At 36.0% G+C, this 8,603-nt stretch overlaps 1 pseudogene; it reads left to right on the top strand.

Annotated features, from left to right (window-relative positions):
- The first annotated feature begins 8,274 nt into the window (after positions 1-8,274).
- On the top strand, positions 8,275-8,355 carry LOC126940926 (uncharacterized; annotated as a pseudogene).
- The last annotated feature ends 248 nt before the right edge of the window (positions 8,356-8,603 follow it).

Here is an 8,603-nt window from a genome sequence, read left to right as displayed (position 1 = left end):
CTTCTGCTGCAAGGGAAACCCAAGTGGGTGGCTGTTTGGTAAGAATGATTGGGATGCTCCAGGTGTGTCTGTGAGCGTACATCTGAAGGAGATTGGTGTGTGAATCAGTGGGTTGAGTAGGGAAGATCTGCCTACCATGATAGCGGGCACAATCCAATCAGCTGGGAGGCAGGATGAAACAAAAAGGTAGGGGAAGGGTAAAGTTTTGCCCCCTCTCTCCCAGAGCTGCAATGCCCTTCCTCTCTCGCCCTTTGTAAGGTACACAGATGTGTTTTGGTCAGGCATAGGCCAAAGTAAACATCCCGGCCAAAGTGACTCAGTGAGTTTGGAGTGCAGGTGCATGATGTTATATAACCTTGTTTGTGTAACCTCTACTTGTTTGTGTAAGCTCATACTTGGCTAGGAGCCACTGTTGTTTGTAAAAGGTATAGCTGCTGTGCTGATACTGTGCACAGGGCTCACACATGTGCCCAGAGAAAGAGAGAAAGCCAGAGTTGTCTGTCTTACAGACACACGGGGTGGAGCCAGGGCATGGCTCTCTGTCTTGTGCCTAGGGAGAGAGAGTCACACTACTGATCCCTGTAAGGGAAATCCGGTTACCTCAAAGGTGGGCAGGTGGGAGGCCAGGACTTGGTTTGTGCCTAGAGGGAAAGGGTTAAGCTGCTGACCCTGTCCTTGCAGACCACAGAGTGCAGCTGTGGGTGTGGGGGCAGCGGGATCCACAGAGCCAGCTGCTGGGAGGAGCCAGAGCAGACAGCCAAGATAAAGGCGGACAGTGTGAAAGACTGCTAATGAGAGAGCTGCTGAATAAAACTACATTTCACCTGCCTACATCCCCCTAAGTGTCCTTTCAGCTATTTGTCACCCATCCACCCACTCCCTTCGGACCTCATCATGGGCTGGAACCTTGGCATAGTTGTGATTAACACCCTTGGATGTGAGAACTCCAGCCTTTGGGCTCTGGGACTCACACCAGTGGCCCCCTAGGCTCCTAGGCCTTCAGCTTTGGACTGAAAGTTTAATATTGACTGCTTTATTCTAAGGCCTTTGGTCCTGGGCTGAGCCATGTTACCAGCTTTCCTGGTTTTTCTGCTTTGCAGACAGCCTGTCCTGAGACTTTTTCAGCCTCCTTCATCAAGTGAGCCCATTCTCCTGAAAGGAGCTGGGCACATTCCTCAGCCCCGGGCTCAAAACTCCCTGAGCCTAGCACAAACACATCCCATCCTCCCATCCCACCACCATATATCTCTCAAACTCCCTGAGCTCAGTACAAACACCACCTGGAAAGTCTCCGATAAGGAGACAGCCGTTCAAGGTTACTGAAAGCGCAGGAATTTCTTTGTTCCCCTACAACTTTCGGGCTATAAAAAGCAAACGCTCGCATTGTTCGGGGCCCTCTTGTATACTGTGTAAAGGAGGGACCAGGTTCGAACTTGTAGTAAAGATCCTTGCCGCTTGGCTTTGACTCTGGACTCTGGTGGTCTTCTTTGGGGAACAAACAGTCTGGGCATAACACTCCTAATAGATTATTTTTCATCTTTCTCTATATATAGTCTATTGTTTCTGTCTCTTAGTAAAACCCTGAGTAAAACGGGGGGTTAAACTTTAAAATATATACTCAGGGAACATGTCAGTGTTAAGGTAACATTTTCCCAAAAGCTTCAATAAGGCAAAGGAGCAAGACTGGAGGGTATCTCGCTGATGAGAAGTCTAGGCAGAAAGAACAGCCTGGTCAAAGATCCTGAGCTGTGAACATAATCACAGGAAGGAAAAGAATGAAGCTGTACCAGAGCGAGTGGGCGCAGTCAAAGCAGGAGATGAGGGTCCAGAGGGGCAATGTTATTTAGATCACATAAGCTTTCTCATTTTGTCTTTTATATTGAGGGAAATTGGCAGTCCCTGGAGTGTTTAAACAGAACGCAGCAAGATGTAGTCAACATTTGCTGTTGTACTGTCAGAATCCAGTTGACCTGTTGGAAGGCTTTAGTTCTAGTCCAGGAAAGAAATGATAGTGACTTCAACAGGATAGCAGCAGAATTCTTTTGGTTGAATTCTGAATATAATTTGAAGATAGAGCCAATTAGATATGATGGCTGATTAAGAAAAGAATGTGATTTAAAAGAAGGTGTTAAGGATGACTCAAATCATTGCCTGAGTGACTGGAAAATGGAACTGCTATTAACTCAGAAAAATCTAGAGGAGTTAATGATTTTGGGGGAAGCATGACAATCAGGAATCCATTACATTAACGGGCATATTGACTTTGAGTTGTCAGTTAGACATCCAAGTAAATTTTATGTATGATCTAGAGTTGATGGGAATTGACCAGGCTGCAGATAAAAATTTAGGAATCATATAGATTGCTTTTGAAGCCATAAGGCAGGGCAGCACATTTCCAAGGAAATGAGAGTTGAGATCTGATTTTATATTGACTTGTATTATAATTTTTGCTAAGTGAGTGAGGAAGATTAGGATTATAATCAGTTTTAGAAGTCCTAGTTAGGATAGAAATGTTTACTAGACTTACAGGTATAAATATGTTGCTTGTCAAGAGCCATTATCTGTAATGCATGATATATTCAAAGTGAAGCAAAATATATGCAGTATGTCTTCTTTTTTCTTATCAAGATTATGTTATCTCAGTATTTTATAGGTGAGTCAATAGATGTGGTCAGTTACCTGAGTTATATTCCTTAATTCCCTGAGAGAATAAAAACATTTAAAAAATTATGTGCAGCATTGTTTATTAAAAATAAATGTCTCCATGCACACGTATGTTTATTGCGGCACTATTCACAATAGCAAAGACTTGGAATCAACCCAAATGTCCATCAGTGACAGATTGGATTAAGAAAATGTGGCACATATACACCATGGAATACTATGCAGCCATCAAAAAGGATGAGTTTGTGTCCTTTGTAAGGACATGGATGCAGCTGGAAACCATCATTCTTAGCAAACTATCACAAGAACAGAAAACCAAACACCGCATGTTCTCACTCATAGGTGGGAACTGAACAATGAGATCACTTGGACTCAGGATGGGGAACATCACACACAGGGGCCTATCATGGGGAGGGATTGCATTGGGAGTTATACCTGATGTAAATGACGAGTTGATGGGTGCAGCACACCAACATGGCACAAGTATACATATGTAACAAACCTGCACGTTATGCACATGTACCCTACAACTTAAAGTATAATAATAATAAATAAATTTAAAAAAATAAATAAATAAATAAATAAATAAATGTCTGATAAACATAAGTAAAAATGAGAAACGTTACTAACTCATTTGAAATGAGAAAAGGATTACAACTATATTTAAATACTTTGTGAATTATATTACTCTAGTTCTGGATTAAATGTTGATTGTGATGATAATGTTAAATTCTAAAAGCAATTTAGGAAAGAAATGAGAAAACACTAACAACAATAGAAAAGTAGAAGAAATTATCAAACACTATACTCTAAATTATGGTTTTTATAGGAGAGATTTATGAAATTTTAGTTCTATTTGGTTTCTATAGGGGGAATTCAGAATATCATCAAGTAACAGATAATCTATACAAAATACAGAAGAAATGTATATATATAGATAGATTTTGGTATATATAATTTGTATATACATAATTTGAAGGTAGAGCCAATTGGATATGATGACTGATTAGGAAGAATACATATATATATGAATATATATGGATATATATATGAATATATATATGGATATATATATGAATATATATATAGATATATATATATATATTCTTTTCCAAATCTGCAAAAATACATCTTTCTTCCTTCCAAAAATAAAAGCAAACACAAAAATATCAAGGTACAGACAGAAATAAACAGATATGATAGCTGGCATAGTAACTGTTAGATGTTCCACTGAACATCAATAATTTCACAAATACCCAATATCAGATGAGGTCACTCTATAATGCTGAGGTAAACAAATAAACAATCAAACCAAATTTATCTGTAATCACTTCTGAGTACAAATAAAAAACACTGTCCAAGGAACAAAAAAGGCCAAATAGCCTCATTTCCAGGCTTCCATGAGTGCCTACTGCTTTTTAACAAATCACAGTTTTAGTCTTGCTCTTTTGTTTTCATCCTTCTAGAAAACAGTGATTAATACACTGACCCAGATTCCCTTAAGGTTTCGCTCAGCTTGACTACAGTTTAGACAGACTTCTTTCTCACTATAGGTCCCTGAGCTCACTTTTCTCAGAGCATTTCTTCAGAAAATTTGCTATTTTATATTCTTTTTCTGCACCATTGAGATGTAAATCTTCTCTTAGTCTCTTACCAGTGCTCTGACCCTGAAGTGTCTTTCTTAAGGATATGAGAGCAATTAAGAAAGATAGCACCTCTATCTCCCTGTCCCTGTTGGAGAGTAAAAGCCTAATTTCACTAATTAGCAAACACTGGTGGCCTAATCACCTTGACCAATTTCCTGCCTAATGTCCTCCAGTACTTTTAGATAGATCACCTCAGCATTAAAAATATCCTTCCATCTTTTGTTTCAGTGGAATGGAGTTCTCGCCCTGTCTTCTAATGCAATAGTATTAACCCAAATTGCAATGGTTTCTGATAAATTCTTTCTTGCTTGTTTAACTATGACAGATGTAAATTTTTATTTTCTGGACAATACTTAATAGGACATTACCGCTGCTTCTTACCTGCACTCAATCCTGAAATACCTGGTTCCTTGGATCATCCCAAAATCTTCTAATGCAACCCCATATCCTACAAAAAGCACTTACTAATATCCTCTTCGTAAGATGCCTGCTTTGTTAGACCACTGATTTGTTTCTGGTAAACTTGGCTGCTGAGCTGTAGGACAAATGTCACCTATAAATACAAGGGAGTGAATTCTAAATTAATCAAGAAAATAAGAATCCAAAGTCATTAAAAAAATCTCAAACAGATCACAATTAAAGGTAGTTTGTGGAGGAATTAAATAATAGTTCTTGATGAAACTGTTAAAATGCAATATAAACACAAACATACTCTACAATTTTTCAGATTTCATTAAGTTACCAGATAAATATAAAACTAAATGATACTTATGCATACACATTCAGAGCATCATTAGAAAATAAGGAAAAACTATTCTGTAATACTGCAAAGTGTTTTAAATAATTTTCTTACAAGGGTATGCCTTTTAAGCTGAGACTTGAAAGGCAAGTAGAAATTAGACAAGAAAAGGCCTGTGAGTTTAATAAAATTTAAGTGGAAGAGCTAAATGAGTTGGGGCATAAAATTTGATGAGTCCAGGTTTACGAGAAATGCTCAGATGACTTGACGTGTGAATTCTCTCAAATATTCACAAATCAAATAATAATAATCCTCCATTTATTTCAGAGAATACAGGAGAAGGAACAATTCCTATCTCATACCTTGATACTTGGACATAGACATCACAGGAACACATAAATGAACATCAATATCCTTTATGCACATAAACACATAAACATTAATGTTATACTACCAAACCAAATTCAAGACCATATACAAAATAATTATATGTCAAGTACAAGTAGAATGTATCCAAGGAGTACCGATTCTTTTATAACCTGAGAATCAATCAATGTAATAGCCATGTTAATACAAAGGGTACAGAAAATAAACTGCATAATCATCTTAATTAAGGCATAAAAATAGACTAAATCAAATATTCATATAAGTAAAACAAATTAACAAACTAGAAAAAGCAGAAAAATTTATAATTCCAATAAATAGCATTTACAAAAACCTCACAGCAAACATTATATATAATGATGAAAAACAGGATACATTCTCTCTGAGATCAAGAACAAGGAAAGAATGTCTTCTTTTACCACTTCTATTCAACAGTGTCCTGGAGACTCTACTTTGTACAATAAGGCATAAATTAAATAATTAAAACTGTCTTTATTCCCAGATAACTTGATAATATATGAAGAAAATATTATATCAAGGAATCCAGAAATAACTATTAGTACCAAAAAACAAGTTTGGTAAGACTGAAAGATTCAAAATTAGTATGAAAATAAATTGTATTTCTATAATCTAGTAACAAGAAAACAGCAAAAACAAACAAACAAACAAACAAAAAAATGTGGGAAGCAACTCCATTCACAGTAGCTCCAAAAAGGAAAGAAAAATGCATAAATTTAACAGAAGTCAATCAGAACCACAAAACATTGCTGAAATTAAATAATATTTAAATGAATGGAGAAACATTCCATGTTCCATATTCCTAAATTGGAAGACACAATATTATCAAGATGACAATTTTCATATTTAATTTTAATTTTTTCCCCTTCCTACAAAAATCCAGCAGTCTCCTCAGTCTCCTTGTAAAATCTGCCAAGTTGATGCTCATATTTATATAGAAATCTAACGTACTTAGAATAGCAAAAAACAATATTGTGAAAGAAGAACAAAGCTGGAGGACTTAAACGTCTTGATTTCAAAACTTACTATGAAACTATAGTAATTAATGTAGTGTGTGGTACTGGCATAAAGACAGACATATAGATCAATGTAATAGAATTGAGATCCAGAAATAAACCATTGCTTTTATTGATTTTTCTACAAATGTTTCAAAATAATGAACTGTGGAAAATAGTCTTTTCAACAAATTGCGTTCACATTAAAACAGGCCGAATTTATACTTTTAACCCATATCATAATAAATAATGAAACATAGACCTAAAACATACACAAGACAATACAGGAGAATATTTTGTGACCATAAATTAGACCACAAACTCTAACATATGACATCAAAAGCATGTTCCATCAAAAATGATAAATTTGAAATTATCAAAATAAATATTATTCAAAAGACTCCATTAAGAAAATGAAAAGACAGGCCACATTGGGGAAAAGTATTTTCAAATAATATCTGATAAAGAACTTAATCAGAATGTACGAAGAATTTCATAACATTGAAACTATGAAAACAACTCAGTTTTAAAATAGGAAAATCTTAAATAGATATGTTACCAAAAAATAGCTAACAAACACATTAAAACATTCAACATTTTTAGAGAAATGCAAATTAAAAGTCCAATGAGATGTCACTATATGCCGCTACATGGCTATAATCAGAGACAGGTAATAATGTGTTTTCAAGGATGTAGAGAAATCAGGACTATCATATATTATTGGTGAGAATATAAAATGGTGTTGTTGCTTTGGGAAACATTTTGGCAAGTTCTTAAATGTTAAACATAAATTTACCATTTGACACAACAGTTACACTACTAGGAATTTACTCGAAAGTAAAAAACCATACTCACACAGGTATGTGCACAGTATTTATAACAGCATTTTTATATCCAAAAACTGGAAAAAAATCCAGATGCCAAACAAAAAAATGAATGAATGAATGGATAAACAACAATGGTATATCCATGTAAGGATATACTTTTCAGCAACAAAAAGCAACAACTGATGCCTCCAGTTTTGTTCTTTTGCTCAGGATTGTCCAAAGTTCCTTTTTGGCATCACACTACCTGACTTTAAACTACAGTATAAGATTACGGTAACCAAAATAGCATGGTACTGGTATAAAACAGGCATATAGACCAAAGAAGCAGAATAAAGAACTCAGAAATAAAACCACACATCTGCAACCATCTGATCTTCTACAAACCTGACAAAAACAAGCAACGGTGAAAAGATTTCCCATTTAACAAATGGGGCTGGGAGAACTGGTTATCCATATGCAGAAAATTGAAACTGAACCCCTTCCCTGCACCTATACAAAAAAATTAACTCAATATGTGTTAAAGACTTAAATGTAAAGTCCCAAACTGTAACAACCCTAGACGAAAATCTAGGCAATATCATTCAGGACATAAGCATGGGCAAAGATTTTATGGTGAAATCTCCAAAAGCAATTGCAGCAAAAGCAAACATTGACAAATAGGATCTAATTAAGCTAAAAAACTTCTTCACAGCACAAGAAACTATCATCAGAGTGAATGGACAACCTATAGAATGGGAGAAAAGCTTTGCTGTCTATCTGACAAAGGTGTAATATCCAGAATCTACAAGGAACTTACGCAAATTTACAAGAAAGAAACAACCCCATTAAAAAGTGAGGAGAAGACATGGATAGACAATTTTCAAGAAAAGATATACATATGACCAACAAACATATGGAAAAAACGATCAATGCCACTGATTATTACAACAAGGCAAATCAAAACCACAGTGAGATACCATTTTGTGCCAGTCAGAATGGCGATTGTTAAAATGTCAAGAGACAAGGCTACACTTTCAGGGATCATTTCTGTAGTTTGTTACTAGAGAAGCTTCTCTGAACGTGTAGAGCACCAGAACACATAGACACAGGGAGGGGGATATCACACACTGGGGCCTGTCAGGGGGTAGGGGGCTAGGGGAGGGATAGCATTAGGAGAAATACCTAATGTAGGTGATGGGTTGATGGGTGCAGCAAACCACATGGCACGTGTATACCCATGTAATAAAACTGCATGTTCTGCACATGTACCCCAGAACTTAAAGTATAATAAAAAATAAAAATAAAAAAAATAAAGAGCATGCTTACAAAATTAAGACTGAATTTCAGAAAG

Source organism: Macaca thibetana, chromosome 17, assembly GCF_024542745.1.
Source record: "Macaca thibetana thibetana isolate TM-01 chromosome 17, ASM2454274v1, whole genome shotgun sequence".
Lineage (NCBI taxonomy): Eukaryota > Metazoa > Chordata > Mammalia > Primates > Cercopithecidae > Macaca > Macaca thibetana.
This window is presented reverse-complemented; position numbering and strand designations above follow the sequence as displayed.